The sequence below is a fragment of the Myotis yumanensis genome, unplaced genomic scaffold (genome assembly GCF_028538775.1).
Source record: "Myotis yumanensis isolate MYYU_CA2020_CCGP unplaced genomic scaffold, mMyoYum1.0.hap1 SCAF_1, whole genome shotgun sequence".
NCBI lineage: Eukaryota > Metazoa > Chordata > Mammalia > Chiroptera > Vespertilionidae > Myotis > Myotis yumanensis.
The window spans coordinates 164,643,733-164,670,115 of NW_027223752.1; positions in this window are offsets into that span (position 1 = coordinate 164,643,733).

A 26,383-nucleotide genomic window follows, 5' to 3' on the forward strand; every position below is an offset into this window, starting at 1 on the left:
TTACAACATCTACAGAAACATCTTACTTGTATGTTCATAACAGTTTGATAATTTAAATATAAGACATAGAAAATATTTACACGTAATAGGTATAACACAATTTTTTCTGCATGTGACATAAGACATTTAAATTACTACAGAGATGGACTCAGTTTATTAAGCCATGCATATCCTGGATCTGGTTGAATCATTGAAATAATAATAATTTTCATGCCATAACACAAAAGCACTTTTCAAAGTGCTTTTACAGACCTTATCTCATTTTATACACCTGCACAAACACAATCCCTAAGATGTAAGCGGCATAGATACAATTATTATCCTTTTGTATGTAAGGAAATGAAGGCCCCAAATTGAAGAGCCAGTGGGAAGCACCTAGGGAACTCAGGGCTACTCTTGGCACCACACTGTCCCCACCAACCTGCAGGAGACCAGAAACATGACACCCCATAGGATTCAGCTGCTTCTCTGGCTCATAGCCTTGGCTTCATTGATTGAATATAGTTGTTAAGAATTTGGACCCTGAAGTTAGGACAGCATTGTTTCCACTCTTTGATCAACCATTTCTTAGCTTGAACTTGGGCAAATTACATAACCTCTCTGAGCCTTAGGTTTTCTTCTGGGAAACAGGAATTACTGGACAAATCAAGTGGAATGATGCATCTAAAGAATGTAGCGCAGAATTAAACACCCAACGATTATTGGCTATAGGAGTGCTCCATCCTTTGAAGATTATGGGACAGGTCAATGTCATGTTATCTTTGATGGGAAATTGGGTGTTCTTGAATATACAGGGATTTTTCTGTCATCTGAATCTATCTCTGTACAGGGCACTGTGGTCTGATGACATGTGCAGGTTCTTACGAGAGCTCCATTAGATTGGGAAGCTCCAAGGGCAGAATGGTGCCTGCAGTCTGCATCGTTTATGCTTTGGGTGAACTGCAGGTGACTTTGAGGAACTAAAGAAAATAAATAGGTTGCAGAATGAAATACAAAACCAGGCACTAGAACCAATAGCAGAGAGATCAAGGGCCCCTGCAGAGGTTGCTTAATCACAGAAGATGCATGAAGGAGATAACATGAGAAGCTGAAGCAGAGCTTCAAAGGTGCACCTTTATGTGGGACTGTGTTCCCATCAGATGTCATAGGAGAATCCCAGCGCAGACTTCAGTAATTCTGGCATCACTTCCAGAGGGTGATAGGATTCCTCATACTGAGGAAATACTTGGAAAGCTCCTCCCATCTCCCCCACCCCTGCCACCACAGGTAAATGCAATCAGTAATGTGGTCTATGCCAAATTTCGCTAATATTATAGGTAGTATAATCTTCCATTTAAAAAAATCTACCATTTTAAAAGCCCTTTCATGAAAACAAACAGGATTGCATTTAAGGGGTGATTAAAATGGAATGGGGTATGTGGTACTTGTCTAAATGTAATCTAACAACGCTATTCATTTAGTAAGGAGTCTAATTACTAGCTCTATAATCACACTACTCAAGAAAATTGTTTTAGTGATGGTTTTATTAAAGTAACTTGAGATAATTTTTGTGCCAACATGAGCAGAACAAATGGAATTTAATTTCAAAACAGGGGCAAAGGAAGGTTGCCCTGGAGAAGAAAACCTCATGAGCTGGACTGCGGGCTTTAAAATTGATTGCAGAGCAGAGTACAGTTGGAAAAGGAACAGGCTTTCCTGGCAACAGGAGAGATTTAGGTAGCCATTAAGCAAACTTCCTGACTCAGATTTTCAAAAAGAATTTGCAAGGGATGTTCCATAGGCTCTAACTCTCAGATTTCAGTGGATATATGATGCTTATTTCTTGCTTATTCTACATGAAACCTAACTCAAAGTGTGGTCCCCAGGCCAGCAGCATAGGCAGAACTGGGGAGCGTCTAAGAAATTCAGAATCTCAGGCTTAATCAGAATCTGCATTTTAAATGAGATCTCCCGGTGAACATATGCACATGACAATTCGAGGAGCACTGGTATAAATGACTAGCTTCTGGTTGCAAATTGGAATTTCAACTTTGGTCTGTTTTTAAATGTGACATATGCTCAGTAAATAAAAAATATACATGTGCATAATCATATAAGGAGGAAAAATGTACCTGTAATCCTACCACTCTGAGCAACACCTGTTAAAATTTTGGTGATTTCCCTTCCAGGCTGTTGTTATGTATTTTATTTTACATCTTAAGCTCAGCCTGTAAATACAGCTTTACTCTTTTGTCATTTAATGTTATAAATATTTTCTATATTTTAACAAGGTGTTGCTGATGTTTGCATCCTACTATAGGAGTGTTAAAAAGTTATAGTCCCTTTTTGTTGTAATTATAAATAATCCTTTAATAAAATGTTTGTATTTAAACTTTTTATTTCATAAGCATAAATTCCTAGGATATGAATATATTTAAAACTTTTGAAAGCACTATCTCTCCTAATCAATATATTCCTTGAAACGGGTACATTTTTAAAGGAGCATTGAACTCTTAATATCCTGGATTTGTGGGGAAGGGCAAGGAGAGGGTCTAATTTGTTTAATTATTAGGCTTTCTGACAAAGTCTAACTTGAGTGGTCAAGGTGATATGGCAGAGGAACAGGGACTGCCTTACATAGACTCGTGGCCTCAGCGAGCAAGAACAATTGACTGTCTCAGGCAGGGGATTCTTACTTGCCTCCTACTGAATATGAGAGTCACTTAATGGTGTGAGTTAAGTTTCCTCTAACTTCTTATAGTTGTGGGTTCCTGATTTATTGACATGATTGAATTTTTAAAATGTATATCTCCTATTAAAATTAATTAAGAAATGAAGTCCAGGTGATTTTCATATATAAATATTTATAAATAGGAGAAATTCACAACATGTGTGTTAACTTAAAAGTCAAAAATCATGGATAGCCTATACAATAAAAGAGAAAAATGCAAATTAACCATCCCTCTGCTATGCTCAAGCCACGCCCACAAGCCAATCAGGAACAAGTATGCAAATTAACCCAACTAAGATGGTGACGGCCAGGCCACAGAGCTGGAGCTAGCAGGAGGCTTGGGTTTGCTTGGTGATGGAGGAAGCCAAGCTTCCCACCTGCTCTGGCCAGCCCTGGGCTCTGCTCAAGGCTACAAAGTTTCAATTATAGAAGATAAATAAATCCTAGGGAAAAAAAGGAGAGGCTGGGAGCTTGGGTACCGGGGGGCATGGCCAGCCTGAAAATGGCCATCAGCCCTCACCCAGGCTGGCCAGGCACCCCAGCAGGACTCCCCCATCCTGAAGGGGCTATGGGCAGCCTGAAAATGGCCCTCAGCCCCTCACCCAGGCTGACCACACCCCCATGGGGTGAGGGTCCCCGCTAGGGGGCTTTGCCAGCATGCAAACAGTCATCAGCCCCTCACCCAGGTTGGCCAGGCACCCCAGTGGGGACCCCCACCCTGATCCAGGACACCCTTCAGGGCAAACCAGCCGGCCCCCACCCATGCACCAGGCCTCTATCCTATATAATAAAAGGGTAATATGCAAATTGACCCTAACAGCAGAACAACTTGGGATGACTGGTCACTATGACACACACTGACCACCAGGGGGCAGACGCTCAATGCAGGAGCTGCCCCCTGGTGGTCAGTGCGCTCCCACAAGGGGAGCTCTGCTCAGCCACAAGCCAGGCTGACGGCTGCCAGCACAGCAGTGGTGGCAGGAGCCTCTCCCGCCTCCTCAGCAGCACTAAGGATGTCCAACTGCAGCTTAGGCCTGCTCCTCGCTAGCAAGTGGACATCCACCTAGGGCTCCAGGGCTGCCAGAGGGATGTCTGACTGCCAGCTTAGATCCATTCCTCTGGGAAGCGGGCCTAAGCCAGCAGGTGGACATCCCGCGAGGGGTCCCAGACTGTGAGAGGGCACAGGCCAGGCTGAGGGACCCCCCGAGTGCACAAATTCTTGTGCACCAGGCATATATATATATATATATATATATATATATATATATATATAGTGAATTTATCTGGACAGTTGGAGGATAGGTAATTACTAGTGGTAGTAGTTCTAATTTTTCTAAAGTTAATATGTATTAGTTGTGTAATTGAAACATTATGAAGAAGACATGATAGTTAATTTTTGTGTGTCAAGTTGCCTGGGCTAAGGGATGCCCAGATAGCTAGTAAAACATTACGTCTGGGTATGTCTGTGAGGGTGTTTCTAGGAGAGATTAGCATTTGAACTGGTGAACTGAGTAAGGCAGATGGCCTGACATGAGGTAATACCTGATCCATGGAGAGCCCAACTTTAACAAAAAGGCAACGGAAAGATGCATTCCCTCTCTGCTTGAACTAGAAAGTCCATTTTCTCCTGCCCTTGAACATCAGTGCTCCTGGTTCTGGGGCATTCAGAATCAGATTGGGACTTACACCATTAACACCCAGTTCTCAGGCCTTTAGACTCAGATTGACCACACTACCAGCCTTTCTGCATCTCCAGCCAGCAGACAGCAGATGTGGGACTTCTCAGTCTCCATGACCATACGAACCAATTCCCATAATAATAATCCTCTTATGTATCTTTCTATATTTTCCATTGGTTCTATTTCTCTAAAGAATCCTGACTAACGCACAAGGCAAGGGATTTAACTTAAATTAAGAAAAAATAATCCTTTATAATAGAATTGTAAGGAGAAACTCTATTAATTTGTTAATGAGTCTTCCACTGATTTTTTTTATCTTTAGCCAACGGGCAGACTACTGAATCATCAGAAAAGAAGTTTCAGCTCCACTAAAATCATTATTTTTTTTATGTTCATCTGTGCCAAGCCCCTGATTCAAAGGCTGGGGCCACAGCAGGATCCCCAGTGATCCGAGAGACAGATGAAAAGCATCTAAATCACAAAGATGACATTTTTATTAAATTAGATCTCACATATGCATAGAGGCTGAAGGAAACCAGCCTCGCCTGCCAACAACAGGTATTCTCTAACAAATGAGTTTTGAGTACCCAGCATCTGTGCACTGACCACCCTTCTGTCCTGGAGATTCCTGCACTTACTCTCCTGCACCTTCTACAACACCTTAAGACAAACACCAGTGTCACAGCCCAGGTGTGGGGCTTCTTCAGAAAAGACTGAGCAGCCCACCAGATCCTTCCTCTGGCATTTAAAGCACACTTATGTCACCTGAGTGACAGTCAGCAGAGGAGCCAAAATGAAACAGACCTCTGTCAGGAGCTTGACTCAACTAGAGAGAGATCTGAGCTGCCAGGCATAGGAGCTTTCCATTAAAAACAAACCCAAATGGCCCTGGCCGGGTGTTTCAGTTGGTTGAAGCATCATCCTATACACCAAAAGGTTGTGGGGTTTGATTCCCCGTCAGGGCACAAACCTAGATTTCGGGTTCGATACCCCATCAGGACACATACAGGAGGCAACCAATCCATCTCTCTCTCTCTCTCTCTTCCTTGTTCCATTTCCACATCCCCTCCCCCCATGTAATGGTATGCTTGTGAAGGGTCAGGGCAGACATGGGGTCTTCTCACTGTTGTGGAACCCTGAACAAAAGGCTCAGTAGTTTCATGGACCCTGATGCCAGGGGAAGAGGAGGGTGAGGAGGGCTTTGAGTGGCACAGAGGTGCTTATGGAAGACCTTGGCCAAAGGCCCCAGAAAAACAGAGAAATAAAGTCACCTGGGCTAATATGTGTAAGAGCATGGCTGGCCAGAGGGGGCTGAGCCTTGCATGCGCCTCCCCAGAGCCTGTAATGCACTATTGTGTGCGAGTGTGGTGTGGCCAGAGCAGCTTTACCCAGTGAAACCTGCCAGTCAAAGCCTTCGTAGTTGCCTGTGCTTGGGCTTAAAACATCGCATTGGATTTTGACCTAGAGCTGGACTGCTCAGCCTCATTTTCAAGCTGTGTGATTTGGGGTAAGTCAGTTAATTCTTCTGTGCCTTGGAGTCATCATTCTTTAAATTATGGATAATATTTGCTACTTTATAGGTTGTTGTAAATATTAAATAAGTTAATACATGGAAAGTGCTTTTACAAATGTTCATGAAGTTTGGGCATTATCAGTGGTCATCTTAGTGATGTTAGAATATTAACTCAGGCATTTTCTTTCCCCCATGGTTTGTTTTTTCATCTCTTTTCAGATTTAATGAATAAATAGAGGTTTGGAGACTGTTTACTTATATTTTTGTTTTTCCTTCTGTTGTGTCTCTTCTCTATTCTCACTCCTGCCTACTGCCTAGCTTCCGGAATCTTGCTAATCTGATGGCCAGAGTTCATCCACTCAACAAATACACACAAGAGTCTATTATGTGTTACAATCTCAAATATGCTCGTTCTTGGGAGCAACCACAAACATTTATTGATTTTCTGAAGGAGCGTGTGATGGTTCCTCTGTGTTTTATATATTTATCTGAGACCAAACACAATAGCCATGTTATGTTTCCTGGGTAAATACTTGAATTTTGCTTTTACTTTTTCAAAGGAATACAAATAAAAATTTAAAAATATATAGGAGATTCTAAGTCTGGCATAAGCTCTCAAATGTCTCCCTGGATATCTGAGAGTGTAAATGCTTTCAAAGTGATTTTATTTTTGAAGGCTATGGCTTTCTCTCAAGTCAGTTTTTTTTTTGTTTGTTTGTTTCTTTTTCCTTTTAAACAGAGGCCTGTTTTTCCTTAGGTGACCATTGCCCTGAGATCACAGTGGGTTCACAGGTCTGAAGTTAGTAGTGAAAGACATGCTATGATAATCTGGTCCACTGGGGCTAATGAGAATCACATAATGGTGTGAGTTAAATTTTCTCTAACTTCTTACAGTTGCACACAGACACAGCCGGGTGTCCTCCTCCATCTTGTGAATGGAGGCTAGAGAAAGAAGTTTTCTTCTATTCACCATCCTCCTACAAAAGTGCAGGAGGCCTAGTCTCAGTTCTGTCCATTTGGCTTCTCAAGGCTAATGCTTCTGGTTGTTGACTCCCTGGCTGCTCTGTCATATGTTTCTCTCCTGCTCCCCCAGGGGTGCTTCTGTAGGCCCATCATTGCTGCCAAGATGTCCCTAGAGTTTCTACGTGGGCCATTTGGTTCTGCACATGTATCTGTGGTCAGGACCAGCCACATAATTTGTGGGGCCAAATGCAGAATGGAAATGTGGACATCTTGTTAAAAAAAAAAATCTATAAGAATTTCAAGATGGCAACTGCAGAGCATTAACCAAGTGCAAGGCCCGCGGAAGCACAGGGCACTAGCCGCACTCCCGAGATGCAGCTCTGTCCCTACTTCTTTCTCATTCTGGAGTTCTGGCTACATTGATCTGTAGGCCATAGGTGGGATGTCCTCTGCCCCTTTCGCTGACTTAAATGGTCATTGCATTGAAGTGTGACACTTGTGCTCCACCACTACTTGCACTGCATGCAAACACAAGGCCACACAGCAGGGTTACCTTGTGCCTTTGGTTTCTTACAATATCACTGTCTGAGAACCAAGTGGTTCAAACTGTGCTGCCCTAAAGTCTCTACACCCTTCTTCTTTTTTCTTTTTGTTAATCATCACCTGAGGATATTTTTTTCCATTGATTTTTCGAGAGAGTGGAAGGGAGGGAGAGAGAGAGAACAACCACAAACAGAATATTTTTCATCATGGATTGGTTGCTTCCCACACGCACCCCTACTGATGCAGGGAATTGAACTTGCAACCCCAGTACCTGCCGTTGACCAGGAATCAAACCTGAGACCCTTAGGTGCATGGCTAGATGCCCTAACCACTGAGTATACCAGCCAGGGCCACACCCTTCTTAATGGCTCCCTTCTAAAACAAGCTCTGAAGCATTCCATTCTTGTCAGGAGTTACCACTACCTGAGGCTCTTTTCTCCCATTTTAAGTTGTTTCTGTGAAGAAAACAAGAGAATTTATGAAAGAAACAGGACCTAAGAATACTAGTATTCAATAAATAAAAAGTATATTTGGAAAATCTAGTATTTCCAGCACAAAGCTAGGAACTACAATAACTATCAAAGGAATAGAGGAATCTGTGCCTACATTGATCTCATGAGAATCTTTAGTGAAAACAGACATCAAATAAAGAAAACAGATAGCATGTAATCACTTTTAGGTATTATAGTAGAGAGCATTAGGTTAACAGAATTCCTGGAAGGTAAAATTCATTGTAGGGGGTGGTGATGAATGGGAAGAATCAGGAAATATTTCACAAAATAGTTAGGGTTTGAAGTGAGTCATGAAGGCTGCAGGAAAATTGGGTTGCAAAACGTAAATTTAATTTCAGTTCCAAAATATGATGGCACTGTGCGTGTAAGGAGGAGTGCTAGCAAAGGAGCAGAGTTCGGGACACAGTGAGTTGAGGACAGAGAGCAGCCTAACTGCTTTGGAGAACTGGTGCTGAAGATTAATAGAAGGTCTTGCATTCAAGGATGAAGAACTTGATATTCGATTACATATTTTGCAGGAAACACTTTCAGGTTGTTGAGTAAGGTGGTAACAATGATGTGGTGCTAGGAGGGTAATGAGTTGGAAGAAAAAAAAAGCTGAATCAGGGAAGCCAGTATAAGCCATTGCAGGTCATCCAGGAGAATATCATCAGGGTAGCTTAGACTAAGTTAGCAAAGATATCCAACTATTAGCCCTGGCCAGGTGGGTCAGTTAGTTGGAGCATTGTCCCATACACCAAAAGGTCTCAGGTTCAATTCCCAATCAGGACACATACCTAGGTTGCGGGTTTGAGCCTTAGGATGTTTACAGGAGGCAACTAATAAGTTTCTCTCTCATGTTATGTCTCTATCTCTAAAAATAATTAAAAACATATATTTTGATTAAAAAATCGTTAAGATGGTAAATTAAAACAACATCAACAACAACAAAAGAGAGATACAAATATTAGACCCTTTCCCAAGCCAGTCTAAAGCCTTCAGGACTGTTTTTGCTTTTCAGGGTCAGGCCCAGGGAAATTGGCAAACCTGAGATGTAGACAAAATTTATTTTTGGTATTATAGGCTTGAAAAAAAAACTGAAAGGGCCTTGTAAACTGTCTGGTGGACATCTTCACTAAATGGATGGAGAAACTGAGGCCCAGAGAAATTAAAACTTTGTTCATAGTCACTCATTGGTGTCCAGAGCCCTTCCAATATCTTCGTCTTACTACTTAATAAAATGTGCACTTAGTAATTTGTCATGTTGAAAATAACCTGAGCTACTAAATCATAATCTCATATTAATAATTTAGAATAAGGATATTTTTCAGTTTTAAAAATTAAGCTCTAATGGTACTTTTTCAAGCATCTTGACAGGCCAAGAGGATAGTGTTTGGTGGAGTGTACGAGGAGGGACCTTGACAGCTCCTCAAACTCACAGCATGTAGCCAATGCTTTCTAGCCTTTTTTTTTTTTTTTCCATTATGGTGTCTATGGAAAATGAAAATATTTGTCAAGCACCATGGCATAAATAAGAGAGAATTTGTACTGTGGAGACAACTATCTGGGGCCTCAGACTGCCCCAAGAGCCACCTGGCTGCTCCTCTCTGTGGGCACACCCTCCCCTCCACCAATCCCCCCAGCCACAGCATTCCCGCCTAGCCACAGCACACCAGCGGGGAGGCAATAAGGTAGACCACCATCCAGCTTTTCTGCCCATCAGACCAACATTGTTGGCTTAGCCCATTGTAATGGTCTAAGCCGCAGTGGTTCTCAACCTTCCTAATGCCGCGACCCTTTAATACAGTTCCTCATGTTGTGGTGACCCCCAACCATAAAATTATTTTCGTTGCTACTTCATAACTGTAATTTTGCTACTGTTATGAATCGTAATGTAAAGATCTGATATGGAGGATGTATTTAGGCGACCCCTGTGAAAGGGTCGTTTGACCCCCAAAGGGGTCTCGACCCACAGGTTGAGAACCGCTGGTAAGGAAACCCTACTTGTGGCCATAAACTCCTGGAGGCATGTGATCCTTTGCTATGTACTATATCTGGAACTAAATCCTGAATTAGTTGGGGTTGGGAATAATTCAATCAAAACCATAGCCTGCTTGCCTGACCTCCCTGCAGGACTGTTCTCAGAGATCATGGGTGTTCATTTCTGAGTCAACTCTCTTCTGAGGGAGGTATAATTATTTGAAACAAGATTTATGAAGCATAGAAATTTCAGGCTAACTAGGTCAGCTCCTTGTGGATCGTGCAAAATTATTGGTACCACGTTTCTCTCGGCTTTATACCTAGTCCAATTTTCCATGACTCAAGAGATGGCGAGAGGAATTTGTCATCATGGAGCTGCCTATTCATCCATGCAACCACACAGCAGGGCAGTTTGACCCTCCTACTTGGAAAACAAATGAACAAACGACAGAATGTAAATACAAATGGAACAAATTCCTGGAAAGACGGCAGTGAGTGCTCATGGGGCAATAAAAGACAAGTCAATGGACTTGGACTGCGACCAAACAAAATTGTGATCATTAATTTAGCTTAGTGCTCAAGATTCACTAGGAAGTCGTAGTCTCAAAAACTCAATAAGTACTAGGGGACCCAATTTTTATTTTACTGGTGCATTTTGATTTTACTAGTGTATTTATTGTTTTTCAGGACAGATTAGGTCCCTGAGTGAAATTATTTTGCCCTTTTTATATACAGGTTTGGTATTTATTCTACCCAAAATCTAAAGGCAAAAGGTGTAGGGTTTTGGTTTTTTCCCCCAGAGAAAAATCACTATAGGGAGTAATGTTCCTGTGTCCTTAGCACTGTTCCTTTTCTCTGCTATTAGCTCACCAAATTGTGCGTCTCTCTGCATCACTAGACAATGAACTCCTTGTGGACAGCAAGGATCATGTTTTATTCATGTCTGTATCCTCAGAAACCTGCACATACCTGTGCATAAGAGCTCTCAAATATTGGTTGAATAAATTAACAAAAGAATAAATGCTCCAAAGAATTGTCTTTTAAAAATACACATATTTTTATGATTGTAAAAGGAGCACTACAAAATTTTTTAATGTTTTATTTAAATCATGGAACTTTAGGAATTGGTAGGATTATTTCAAATTCCATTCCCTTAAGCAAAATCTCATCTACAAGAAATGGAAGCAATGTTTGGCTCTCCCATTTTTAATGCTTAATAGCTGTGAAGCATAGTATAAAATAAAAATTAAATTTGGAGAATCTGATATATATATATATATATATATATATATATATATAATTTTTATATGCAGGTATTTTTGAGAGTTTGCTTTTCAGTGTAACTCAGCATAGTATAGGTGAAAAAAACCTGAGTTAGAGTCAGGAAATCAGTTCTCACTATTATTAACTTGTTCTGTGTTCAATTTGTGCAGCATAATTTGCTAACATTTTACAGATATTTTGTGCAAATACTGTGCAAGCATTGTGCTCAGTAGGTCATTTAACCTTTAGGCATCTTCACTTCCTAATCTGTGCAAAGGGTATAGTAACACCTGTTTAGCTCATCCCATAAGACTTTTAAAATGATATGGAAACATCTAAAAAATAAAATTGTTTAGATTATATGTAAACCACCAGTATTATTATTAAATTGTCTTATTTCAAACTGACAGCTTTGAACTTAAACCTGACTGAATCACCCAATTACTTGGGGGGGGGGAGGGAGCATTTGGTGCCAGCACAGCTGGTTTTCTCCTGCTGTGATCACATTTCCTCTCAAGAGTGCCTCTGATTTTTCATATTAACTACAGTGACTTAGATGGGCTGACAGTCTCTCCAATTAGAAAGCTAATTTGTCCTGCCTACTGGATTTATTGTGACCCCATGAATTCACTCTAGACATGTAGGACAACATGGTAAGAGAATTGGAGAAAAGCTCCTCTATGTGTCCAAAATTGCAATGAATTCGTGTGTTGTGAAATCTATTTAATGAGTTGTGACCAACATTTAGAAAACATAGATGGTTCAGAAAACATCAGAGTTTATTCCATATTGTAGGGTTAATAATCACTGTTTTGATTCAGTTACATGTTGGTGTCACAGTGTGAAATAAATGTCTGACCATCAGACATTTCTTAAAAACACTGATCATTCCATTTCTTTTTAAAAATATATATTTTATTTCAGAGAGGAAGAGAGAGATAGAAACTTCAAAGATGAGAGAGAATCATTGATAAGCTGTCTCCTGCACACCCCAAACCGAGAATTGAGCCCACAACCTGGGCATGTGCCCCAACTGGGAATCGAACTGTGACCTCCTTGTTCATAGGTGGATGCGCAACCACTGAGCTATGCTGACCAGGCTATTTCTATATCTGACAAGAGAAAATAATGAAGCCCAGAAAAGTCAAGGGTTAGGTCATCTATTTATTTTTCTACCCTTCATTATCCTAATAGTAATCTATCCATGTGACTTCTCAGCACTCGAAATGTGCTCAAAAGATTTAGTGCAAATAACAAACTGAATTTTAAAATTGTATTTAAATATAATTAACATAATTTAAATAAAAATATGTAACTACTGTATTGGGTAGTGCATCTATATATGTATAAATATGCCTGGGTCTGACTAAGTCACATGGCCTATGTTTCATTACCATGTGATCTCCTTCAATGGCTCTATCATATTGTCACACTTCTACCAGTGTAAACAAATACATCTTGCTTTACCCATTATCTGGACACTACCCATTCTTCCTTAACTTCCATGACAGTTATATCCAACAAAGGTAAGATTTTGATTTTAGTAGAAAAGAGAGAGAGAGAAGGAGAGAGAGAGAGAGAGAGAGAGAGAGAGAGAGATCTACAGAACAATATGTCTCATAAATATATACATAAAATCCTTAACAAAATTTTAGCAAATAGAATTCAGCAATATATACAATAATTATACACCATGACCAAGTGGGGTTTATTCCAGAGTTGCAAAGGTAGTATACCCCTTTTTATCATTTTGATGCCTAAGTGTCTGTAGTGCCATACCCTGTTTTATTCCTGATATTGGTAATTTGTGTTATGTCTTTTTCTTTTTCTCAGTCTTGCTAGAGTTTTGGAGATATATATATATATATATATATATATATATATATATATATATCCTTAAATAATTTTTTATTTTTCAATTTAAAGTTGACATACAATATTATATTAGTTTCAGGTGTACAACCCAGTGATTAGTCATTATATAACTTACTAAGTGATCACCCCAATAAATCTAGTACCCATCTGACACCATACATAGTTATTACAATATTATTGACTATATTCCCTATTCTGTATTTTACACCCCTGTGACTATTCTGTAACTACCAGTTTCTACTTTTAAAAAATATTTGAACATCTACATATTAACTTTCATTATGTAATCAGATATTATTGGGGATTTTCCAAATTTCAAGAATTAATTTCTACTTTTCCTAGAATACAGGCTACTTTAAAAAAATTTTGTTATTGATTTTTAGAGAAAGAGAGAGAGAAAGAGAGAGAGAGAGAGAGATCAATGTGAGAGCAGAACATCGATCTGCTGCCTCCTGCATGCTCCCTACAGAAGATCAAGCCCACAACCTGGGCATGTGTCCTGACTGGAACCGAACTGGTAACCCTTTGATGCACAGGACAGTGCCCAACCAACTGAGCTACACCAGCCAGTGCCCAATTTTTACTTTTTAATCCCTTCACATTTTTCACCCATCCCCTTAACTCCTTCCCATATGGCAACTGTCAAAATGTTCTCTGTATCTCTTAGTATGTTTCTGTTCTGCTTATTTATTTTGTTTTTTAGATTCCAACATATAAGTGAAATCATATGGCATTTGTCTTCCCCTGTTTGACTTATCTCACTCAGCACAATACCCTCCAGGTTCATCTATGTTTTTCAGATGGCATGATTTTATTCTTTTTTTATGACTGAGTCATATTCCATTGTATATATGTGCCACTTCTTCTTTATCCATTCATCTATTGGTGGACACTTAGGTTGCTTCCATATCTTGGCTATTGTAAATATAGCTGCAATGAACATATGGATCTACTGTATGCCTTTTTTATTTAGGGTTTTGGTTTTCTTCTGATAAATACCCAGGCATGAAATATCTTTTTCCACCCCTTTACTTTTAGTCTATATGTGTTTTTTGATCTGAAGTGAGTCTCTGGTAGACAGCATATGTGAAGGTCTTGTTTTGTTAACCATCCAGCCTCCATATGTCTTTTGATTGGAGCATTTAATCCATTTGCATTTAAAGTAATTGTTGATAGCCCTAACTGGCTTGGGTCAGTGGATAAAGTGTCGACCTGCAGACTCAAGGGTCCCAGGTTCGATTCCGGTCAAGGACATTTACCTTGGTTGAGGACACAATCCCGGTGGGGAGTGTGCAGGAGGCAGCTGGTCGATGTTTCTAACTCTCTATCCCTCTCCCTTCTTCTCTGTAAAAAATCAATAAAATATATTTAAAAAAATAAAGTAATTGTTGATAGATATGTATTTATTTTATTACTAATATTTTTAACCTTTTTTATTTCTTCTTCTTAAAGAAGACCCTTTAACATTTCTTGTAAAACTGGTTTACTGGTGATGAACTTCATTAGGTTTTTCTTATCTGGAAAGCTCTTTATATGTTTTTTGATTATCAATGATAGCTTTGCTAGGTAATCTTGGTTGTAGATCCTAAGTGCTTTCCTTTTGTTGCTTTTGAGTTGCTCTCTTTGTCTTTAACCTTTGAAATTTTAATTATGATGTGTCTTGGTGTGGTCCACTTTAGTTTCATTTTGTTTGGGACTCTCTGTGCTTCCTGGACTTGTATGTCTATTTCCTTCACAAGGTTAGGGAAGTTTCTGTCATTATTTTTTCACATAGGTTGTCAATTCCTTGCTCTCACTCTTCTCTTCTGGTATTCCCATGATGGAAATGTTGGTACACTTGAAGTTATCACAGAAGCTCCTTATACTATTCTCGTTTTTTGTATTCTTTTTCTTTTTGCTGTTCTGATTAAGTATTTTATGCTTCCTTATATTCCAAATCTCTGATCCTCTGCTTTATTTACTCTACTGTTGATTCCCTATAATCTATTCTTCATTTCAGTTAATGTAGTATTTATTTCTGACTGGTCCTTTTTATGTTTTCTATATCTGTTTCTATGTTTCCTATCTCTTTGTTGAAGGTCTCACTAAGTTTATCTACTCTTCCCCTAAATTCATTGAGCATCCTTATAACCAATGTCTGGAACTCTGCATGGAGATTGGATATCCCCATTTTGTATAGTTCTTTTTTCCGGAGTTTTGTCCTGTTCTTTCATTTGTGGCATGTTTCTTTGTCTCCTCATTTTAGCAGTCTCCCTGTGTTTGTTTCTATGCATTAGGTAGAGCTGCTACATCTCCCAGTTTTGGTAGAGTGGCCTTATGTTGTACGTATCCTGTAGGTTCCTGTGGCACAGCCTTCCTTATCACTTGAGCTAGGCATTCTCCTTTCTGTGTGTTCTGTGTACACACTCTTGTTGTTGTGGAGCCTTAATTACTATTGCTACCTCAGTGGGAGGGATTTACCCCCAGGATGATTGGCTGTGAGGACTGGCTGCTACCACTGTGGAGGATCAGCTATGCAGGGGCTAAGCCCATGGAACAGGGCTTTCTCAGCAGGGTTCTGATACCCACTCCTTGAGTGTATCACTTGTGAAGGTGGTTGGATGTTGCTTCTATGTGGTCTGAAGCTGTCCACTGGGTGCACTGGCTCTGGGGCTTCCCAAGAGATACAGACCAAGGTCAACTGCCACCTGTGCCCTGCCAGGGGCCACCTGGCATGAGCTACAAAGCAATCTTCAGATGGCTGCTACTTATGCTGGGCTTGGAGGTACCCCTGAGAAGCCAAGCTGCAAATGAAGGCCAGCTGCCACTAGTGCTGGGCCTAAGGCCACTTAGTGAAAAATACGTAGCATGCTGAGGCCAGATGCTGTTTGTTTGAGAGATTTTAGGAAGCTCCAAAGCATGAACCAAGACAAGAATTTGTATGGAAAAGCAACTGGAAACTGCTTGGGTGGGCCTGCAAGTCGAATGGGGTGGGGTGGGAACACCAGGACAGTGCGAACAATGTTAGCCAGGTTGATGGAGAATCAGATATGGCACCCTCCTGCATCTCTGTTGGGGAAGCGCTCAGGAAAGGAACAATGGCTTCTGCCAGCACTTATGCCTGAAAGAAAGCTGCCCCTCCAAGTTTTGTCCTGATGCCAAACAATTCAGGTTATTCCCATGTGTCCCTAGTATCTTTCAAGCTGTTGCCCCAGCACTGGAGTTGCTGAGAGAGTGAATCTGAGTCTCATGACAGTTATATACAACAAAGGAAATATTTTGATTTAACAGTTATGAGATCCCAGGCATCCTCTGTCTCACTCAGCCACAGTCTCTGCTGATTTTTACAGCCAGAAGTTATGGGGACTTGTCTTTCTGGCACTGGAAACCTGGGCTAGGGAGCTTGGTATGGGTCCTCCTCAGGGCGGAATCTCTTCATTCAAGATATTTAAAATTTTTATGTGCCACACATGGGTATGGATGGGGGCCAACTGGTTTTGCATCTCTGCCCCTCCTACCAGTCTTGATGTAGCTTCTTCTTTATATCCTTAGTTGCAGGATTTCTGTTCAGCTAGATTTTATGGAATTCTGAATTATGGTTGTTCTGTGGTTTAGTTGTAATTTTGATGTGCTTGGGGGAGGATTTGAGTATGCATTTACCTATACCACCATCTTGAATGGAGGTAATTTATTTAGAAATGTCCAAAATAAAAATCCTAAGTCCAAACTTTCTTAAAAAAAACAAAAACCTTCTAAATGGCTTTTAGAATTCTCTTCTTTTTTTAAAAAAATGTTTTTATTAATTTCAGAGAGAAAGGAAGAGGGAGAGAGAGATAGAAACATCAGTGATGAGAGGGAATCATGGATTGGCTGCCTCCTGTACATCTTCCACTGGGGATGGAGCCCACAGCTCCCGCATGTGCCCTGACTGGGAATCAAACCATGACATCCTGGTTCATAGGTTAACACTCAACCACTGAGCCACATCGGCTGGGCCAACTTTCCATTTTAATTCTTTTTCCATTTTGAAGACCTGTCATGGTACAATAGAAAGAACAGTGAAAGACACAGGTTTAATTTTGGCATTTAAAAACTGCGTAATTTTGTGCACATTGCTTACATGGTGCTCCTGGTCTTAGCTCCCTTCTATGGACTGCTGTGTAGCTCACTCATCTAATTTTCATGTTTCTTTTTGTGTGTGGCCCATTTAAGAACTCTTTTTCTACCCTGTAGTGCAAACATATTTACTTGTATTTTTACTTCTTTTAGAATTTTGCCTTTATTCCAATTGGAATTTATTTTTTATGAATGATGGGTATTAGTATAATAGATGCTTTTAAGTTTTGCTCTTCTAAACATATGTTTAAAATTATTTATAGAATAAACCATCCTTTCTCCAAATTCCACCTTTTTCATTGCCTAGTTTTTCTTACACATAGGAATCTGTTTCTGAACTTCCAGTTCGGTTCCATTGATCTAATGTTCTACGGTTACAATAAAGCTTTATGGCTTTACCATATGTTCTGTATCTGGTAGAAATATTTTACCTCCTTTGTGTGGCACATTTATTTTAGTTAGTTACGTTCCCCCAAAAACTATATTGGGATTTTGAATAAGATTACATTAAATTTATAGATTGACTTGGAGCATATTTGAAACCTTCACAATATTGAGTTTTCCCTTCTGTGAATGAATCAGATATTTTAAAATGGCTACATCATCCTCAGTCACATTATTATCTTTATTTCCTTCATCCAACTATTATTATTTTACATTATTGTGTTATTAATTGGTTTATTTGTTTATTTTCTGTATCTACATCTAAGATAAATACAGAATTTCCTGGCCCTGAAACAGAATATGGAACATAGTAGGAGCTCAGTAAATATTAATTTAATGATTGAATGAAATAACCTTGTATTTCCAATGGTCTATAGACCTCAACTTGAGAAATTTAATTTCTTAGTTATTATTTGGTTCTTTTTTAATTGAACTCATTAGGGGTGATATTCTATATAATAAAAGCCTAATATGCTCAGTGCACTACCATTCGTTCTACTGTTCAACCAGTCGACCAGTCGCTATGATGCTCACTGACCACCACAGGGCAGACTCTCTGACCGGTATGTTAGCTTGCTACTGGGGCCCAGCTGATAGGAACTGGGCGAGCCAGGCTGGACATGCTCTGGAGCCCTCCTGTGGTCCCTCCCTGGCCCTGATAGTGCACCGGTGGGGCCCCTAGGCCTGGCCTGTGCCCTCTCACAATCTGGGACCCTTCAGGGGATGTTGGAGAGCCAGTTTTTGCCTGATCCCTGCAGGCCAGGCTTAGGGACCCCACTGGTTCACAAATCTGTGTATGGGGCCTCTAGTTGGTTAATAAAATGATATAGGTTTCAGGTGTACAATTCTATAATGCATCATCTGTATATTGTACGGTGTGTTCACATCCCAAGTCAAGTCTCCTTCCATTATCATTTATACCTCCCATACATCCTCCTGCACTTCTCATCACTCCCTTATCCCACAGGCTATCCCTCATTGCTTCATGATCTTCAGGAAGCAAAGAACACCACGTCCTATTTCACTTGGACCTTGACATTCATCTCCAATTCTCCTCCCAGGTATTCCCCAAAGTTGTCCTTGCTGCTTTATCTCCTACCTCCTGCAGCATCCTTTCAGGCCCTTTGAAAGCTGCTCTCTTTCTATCTAGGACTGAAGTGCTGTTCTTTTTCTACCCAGGCCTGAAACAGAAGAAGTTTATCCTCTGCCCTTTTCCTTTTCTGTTTTGTGCCCAAAATACTTTATCTAGATTTACCACTTTGATTCCCACCTAGATACTAATAACTCCAAAATCTATTTTCCTGGGTTAAATCTCTCTTTTTAAAAATTTATTCCAAGCCATCTAAATATGATGTCTTACAGGGCATTTTCATATAGAAAACAGAAAAGAATCTTGATAAGCTGTCTGTATAAGTCATACTGAACCCCACTCCTAAGACCACATCCTCCTCTGCTTCCCTCCTCCTTTCCCATTAGTCTCTTTCCTTATGAAGCCACTCCCTCTGCCTGCTTTCAATGCCAGGAAACTAGAAACGGTCCAGAAGCTGCTTTCATCCTCAGTCCATTTCTCATTAGTCAGCTTCTCCCTAGGATCCCTTGGTTTTTCTCAAATATACACCCGTTACCCTATCCACACTGCTGCTACAATGATTTCTGAATTCTTGTCCAGATGTCCTCCATAACTTCCTAATTATTTTCTTTTCATCTCATGTAGGCCCCTCTAATCTCCCAAATCTTACCATGTCCCTCTTTTACTGCAATCCTGGCTGCCAGTGACCTATGGTCACATTTCTCAAGTGTGTCCGGTGCTGGCCCTAACAGGTTAATGTTCATCATATATAGTTTTTTATAGAGCTGGTACAGCTTAATCATAACTTGGAAACTTACTAGGGACACACAATAATGACTTGTAGTCAAGCTGCCTGAGGTGCTCTGCAGACATCTGGCTAACTGCCTACTTGTAAATCACTTTGTTCCTATTTTTCTCATTTGTAGTGCTGGATCAATTCCAGTTAGGACTTTAATAATGAACTAACTAATGATTTAAATAAGTTTATAAGATTAACACTGAACTGATGATTTGAAGTAAGTCTAAATACATACACCCTCCCCCCCAAATTATAAATCTACGTTGCTTACTAAGGAGAATATTAAAAATAACATTGAGGAAGGCAGCTTTGTGAAAGGGGTGGAAGTCAGGAGGCCTAGCTTCAAGGAAGAGTCTCAACTCTTCCCTGTCCCTTATCAGGATGTTAAGTCAACTTCGCTCTCCTTTGTCTCATTTTGCCCAAGCATCCACTAATGATAGCAAAGCGTACCTGGACCTACACAATAATTGATAGAGAGGATCATTAGAATTAACTAACTTCAATCAACTTTCATTAAAACCTTGCTGCCCTGGCTGGTGTGGCTCAGTTGGTTGGGCATCATCCCATGCAACAAAAGATTGCTGGTTTGATTCATGATCAAGGCACATGCCCAGGTTGTGGGCTCAATCTCTGGTAGGGGGTATGCAGGGGCAGCTGATCAATGTTCTGCTCTCTCATTAATGTTCCTCTTTCTGCCTCTCCCTTCCTCTCTTTCTAAAAATCAATAAAGATATTTTTTAAAAAAACCCTTGCTATGTTAGAAAATAAAGGAAGGTCTAATCAAAAAGCCAATTCTGTTTTATTTGGAGATGTATTATTCTGTTATTTTTTCCCAGAATCTAATTTACCTTCCTATTTATGATTTCTTTTGGTTATTGTAAAATTAGTGAACATTTTTTTAATAGACACTCACTAATGAGAAAGTTATGAAGCCAAAAGTTATGCTTGATCACAGAAGATATGCCTTACATGAGAAAAGTCCACGGGTGGTTACTTGATTATTGGTGCTATGGAGTGATAAGCAATTTTTTTTTTAAATTTAAATGAGAGCAGAAGTATATTCACATTGTGGAAGAAGTTTAAAGTTTCTGGAATGATGAGCTGGTGCCTCAAGTCTTGACAATATCTTGCTCTCTGGAAGAGAACCAGTTTGTCATCAGCCAAGATACACACTCTATATTTTCTACCATTACATCTGTGTTGCATACTGATAGAACCCAGAGCAAATCAATCAAAAGACTGGAGTTAATCCAATAGACTTCCCTTCAGCTGCTGGAAATCAGGCCTCACATTTGGGAAGATAGTTCTAGTTATAACAAATGAGATCACAAATTTGACCATTTTGTTAGAAGCCCTCTTCTAATGTTCACAGACAAAAAGGGAGGTTGCATTGAAGTTAAATGGAAACCCCCCTTCCTGTGCACTGATTGCAATATCTGATAATACTTTCAACTTGCTTGGTGCAGAGCAATTGCCTGGTACTGAGTCGAGCTTTAATAGGGAATAACTAGTGTAATTGTAGAGAAGGCTCAGTGGCAGGAAAATAAATGAGATTAACAGTATTCAACTTGAGGCCATACACATCAATTTCACTCCAGCCATCGACCAGGTTCTAAGAATCAGACTCAAAAGCAATATTTGTCTCTACTAGTGAGAGTGGGCAGTGACATGACAGCCACCACACTCTGCATTTACAAGTTGTCTCTATATAAATATAAATCAAGAAGATGTACAACTTGGAAGAAATTCAACAACCCTAAAGTCACTCCTTTCATCATATGAGTGGAGAAACCCAGAGAAATGAGAACATTCCAATATGATATCACAATTCTTTTTTGTTTCTGTTAATCTTAAAATAAATTTCCATAAGATTTAGTATTTTATGCTTTCCAGAGAATAGAGAGCATGCATATGGATTAACACATGGTTATGTCACTTGATCATTAGCATACTGATGTTATGCAAATAAAGTACCTACAATTTTCAAAATCAAACCATTATTGATGATAAAGGTAATAATAATTGTCATTACCCGAAACTTCCCAGGTATAAAACATTAAATTTATGTCTTATAATTCTTTAAAACTGCAAACTTTTATCATCTATATTTTGTAGATAAAGAAATTGAAGGTCAGTGAGATTAAATCAACTGCTCTAAGTCACCCAGCTAATCAGTGATGGAACTTAGAGTTGACACAGGCCATTTTGATTCCAAATTAGATACTTTACAGCATGTTGTAGATAGAGGTTTTTAAAGAAGATGATATACTTGTAGTTCCCATTTCTCCTGAGTTATGTCATGACTACCATAAACCCAATCTGTCACTCAAAGGAACAGCAATTAAAAGCCAAAGATTCCATAGCCCTGCAGGAACTGACTCAATTGTTTACCCAAGACTAGTCCATTCTAGGAAACCAGTGGATCTTTTAAACCAGTGATTTTCAACTGGTGTAGAACAAGAATTTTTAAATCATGTAATACCTGACTATTTAGTCAGGGGCACTGATTTCTTTGCCTTAGATTGTCAAATAAAAAAATGACAATAGCCAACACAACAATAGCTGTCCAGTGTGACTGAATTAAAATTATACCTTTTTTTTCAGATTGGCAAATAAATATATATTTTAAGTGTGCTGCAGAGTTTTAGTGATTAATTTATATGTGCCGTAAGATGAAAAAGGTTGAAAATTGCTGTTCTAAAATAATAGGACAAGGTCTAGACCAGTGGTTCTCAACCTTCCTAATACTGCGACCCTTTAATACAGTTCCTCATGTTGTGGTGACTCCCAACCATAAAATTATTTTCGTTGCTACTTCATAACTGTAATTTTGCTATTGTTATGAATCGTAATGTAAATATCTGATATGCAGGATATATTTTCATTGTTACAAATTGAACATAATTAAAGCATAGTGATTAATCACAAAAATGATATGTAATCATATATGTGTTTTCTGATGGTCTTAGGCAACCCCTGTGAAAGGGTCATTTGACCCCCAAAGGGGTCGCGACCCACAGGTTGAGAACCGCTGGTTTAGACCAACGATGCCAGAGGGAGGCAGCAGAGTTCAGAGGATTATTTTTCAGAACAGGAGAGTCACAGCCAAGTTGGGGCAGCTTCTAAGCAGTAAAAGTGCGGTGGGGATCTAAGCATGGGAAGTTCATTCTTAGCTGTACTTTTCGCCTAAAATGAGGTTTAAATGGGAAGTGTTTCATGTCGTAACTTGCTGTATACCCACATTACTTTCATGTATATTATTTAATATGTATTTTTTTAATCACAGAAGGGATTTGTGCAAAGGCTTTAGTAAGAAAGTAGCTATAATCTTCCACCTGAGTTATCATCCAGGAGCATGGGGGAGCAAACTCATCCAGTCCCGTAGAATATTATAAGACAAATGACTTGTTTTAATTAAAGCCAACCTTCCATTAGCCTTATCCAGGGGAGTACATTCTGTCTGGTGGGGGGGCGATACTAAAGAATACACTGGAAAACCATCTTAACCATCTCCTGCTCACTCATGCTCCATTCTTGGTTTAGTGGAGAGATGGAGCAGAGAAAATACTTCTAGAAGACAAGAAATCACAGAAGTAGGAAGGACTCCAGAGATTACCTAGCACAATCTCTGTGCTTCCCAAATGTGGAAATAAGAGAGATGTTTTGTGCCACTAATTCATCGTCATGCCAGGCCTAGAGCACCAGACCTTCCCCCATCAAGGTCTTCACTCCCTGTATCAGGAAACATCTGATTCTAGGAGGGACAGAAAGAGGAACACCAAGGAAGAGGGCTTTCACTAATTCTCCAGAAAACATAAACAGAGGATTGAAACTAAGATTTTAGATGTATCAACTATAGGTAAAAACACAAGAGAATTTTATAATTTAACTCAATTAGGTAGATAATGTCATTTTAGTATATAAAAAAGTTGATAACAAACATGTGACCAAGATAGAGGAATGTAATATGTATTTTTATTTAAAAAAACAACAACCACCAAAAACCTAATATAAGATGCAGAGAATAACTATAAATCAATCACGAAAATGTACAACTGAGGAGAAATTCACCAGCCTGAAGCTATAAATAGCATGGGGAACATTTGGTTGAGGATAAATGATGAGAGAAGCAGAACTGATACAGTTACTGATATAGTTTTAGAATTGAGGTCATGGATGGTGCTTTTCTAGTGCCCAGACGCTGAATCACAAACCTGACAAAGAGAGAGAGAAAAAACGATCTAGGAATAGCAAGGAATTCCAACCTTGGACATTGGCTCCAAGTCTCATTCTGCTGGAAACAGAGCATCTAATAAATTCATTGCTTGACTTATTGACAGTTTTAATCTCTCAGAAAATTGAGGTAGCAATGAGGTAACATTCAAGTCTTGAACTAATATTGAAGTTATCCAAAGCTTATTTTATGGTAGTTGTTTCTTAAAGTACTAGAGGCCCATTGCACGAAGATTCATGCAATAGGCCTTCTTTCCCCTGGCTGTCAGCACCAGTTTTCCTATGGCACCTAAGACCCAGACCTTCACTCTGGCCACTGCCTTCCATCTTCACTCTGGACACAGTCTTCACTGCGGCTGGAGCCTTTAGTCTTTGCTCCTCACTCCAGTGGGAGTCTTCAGTCTCCGGCCATAGCTGCTCCTGTAGCTCCTTCCGCCCCCCACCCTCCCCCTCATAGCTTGATCGCTGCTTCGCCTGCAGACCTTGCCGACGGGCTCCTGGGTTCCAGGGGGCCACCTTGCCTGTGCCCGGCTTTCCGATAACGATCATGGGCTGTAGGCAAGGCGGCTCCTGGGTATCAGGGAGCCGTCTTGCCTGCAGCCCAGCTTTCGATCACGATCACGATCATGATCACGGCCCCAGGCAAGGTGGCTCCTGGGTCCTGGGGGGGTCACCTTGCCTGCGGCCTCGCTTTCTGGCGGCTCCTGGGGTGGCACACAGGGGCCTGGATGGCAGCTCCCAGTGTCCCACCCTGCCTGCAGTAAGCAAATTAGCCGCCATCTTTGTTGGTGGTTAATTTGCATATTGTGCTGATTGGCCAATGGGAGGTGTGGCAGAGGTACGGTCAATTACCATGTTTGTCTATTATTAGATAAGATGATCCATGGGCCACTGGAAGTTCACAAAGTCAAAACTACTTTCTTAATAATACTAAGACATTATTTGGCATTTTCACTGCTCTGACATTTGCACTGATGGTGCAAAAGCAATGGTGGGTAAAACTGCTGGCCCCCGCTCATACAAAGTAGTGGCTCCAAACTATCTGGTCATCATTTTGTTCTTTTCCACCACATACTCAAGTGAGTAAATAAGTACACAAAAGTCTACAATATCATTTAAGAATCTCCTGATGAAACAGTAACATTTAGTTTGTTAAATATTGATCCTTTAGGACATATCTATTAAATATTTCTGTAGGGCAAAATGGGAAGTAAAGCATTCTACCACGTATCAAACTATAGTGCTTGTCTCGGGGAAAACCACTTGTGTACTGTTTGAGTTGCAAGTTCCACTACCCACTTTTTGCATGAACAACATTTTTATTTGAAGGAACTACTAACAAACTGTATGTACTCAGACTTGAGCATTTGGCAAACTGTTATTGCAATAAATGAAGGGAATGTGGCATGTCAAAGAAACCAACTGACAATATTTGTGATTAATAATAAAATTTGAGTTTCCAGGTGAAATTCGAATTTTGGAAAACTTAAATTCACTACCATGTACTTAATGGTTTTTAAATACTCCAACACTTTTCTGTTGAGTTTGGGGGTGATATTAAGGAACGTGATTTTTTGACACAGTATAATTAAAAGTGTGAATTAGGAAGATCAAATGCATGATATCACAAAATCATTTTTGGTTATAAGTCTCTTTCAAAGAAGTGCAAGACAGACAAATACATTTTAATGCAAAAAAGTATACAAAATTCACTGATAGGTTTTCAGATTCCATATTGCAGAATACCTTTACAAAAATACTACTGATTGACCCTTATTGCTGACAGTATCAGAGAATATCCACAATTAAGTGAAAAGTTTGGTAAAATACTCTCTTCTCCAACTACATATCTATTTGAGTTTAGATCTTCTTCATATACCTCAACCAAAGCAATATATCACAACAGGTTAAATACAGAATCAGATATGAGAAGCCAGATATCAAAGAGATTTGCAAAAATATAAGACAGCTCCACTCTTTTCATCAATTTTTTAAAATGTAGTTTTAAAAATAAAATATGTTAGGCAATATTTAAGTTTTTTGTGTTTTTTAAAAGTGAGTTAATAAATACCTAAGACATTGTATGATAAATGTCAATGATAGCTCACATAAACCAAAGCTCTCTGGGGACCCCTGTCATGTATGAGGGCATAAAGGGTCCTGAGACCACCCTACACTTAAGGTCTCACCTCACAGGGATCACTGGTCAGCAGGACTGAGCCCTCAGGGATCATTTTTTTCTCAATGCTTTTAGTCATTTATACACATATAGGTACATATATGCTTACACATATTATGGCAGAAAGAAAACTATTTTAGAAGATTCTAATTTTGTTTAAAATATAATTCTATGAAACAAAAGATAAAAGATGAGAGAGCGATCAATCTGATTAAAATGAGATTTTTAGAGGAAGTTTTCATTTTAGGTGCTTTTGATGGAAATGCTTTTAGATGAAAAGCAGGGAGTTTTTCAAGTATCAAGACTAACAATACAATTATGGCTAAAATCTGTTGGGGAAGCAGGAAAGAGTATAACAAAAGCATAAAATTCTATCAGGATTAGAGAACAAACTAGCTGCTCTAAAAAACTGCAAAGTAGAGGAGAAGAGGTGAACAATGAGAAAATACAGTAGCGATGTAAGGTAGAGAAAAAAACTACACTTGCACCTAAGCATTGTTTCTATCTCAGAATAATGGGAGCAGGAATAAAAGTATTCATTCAATAA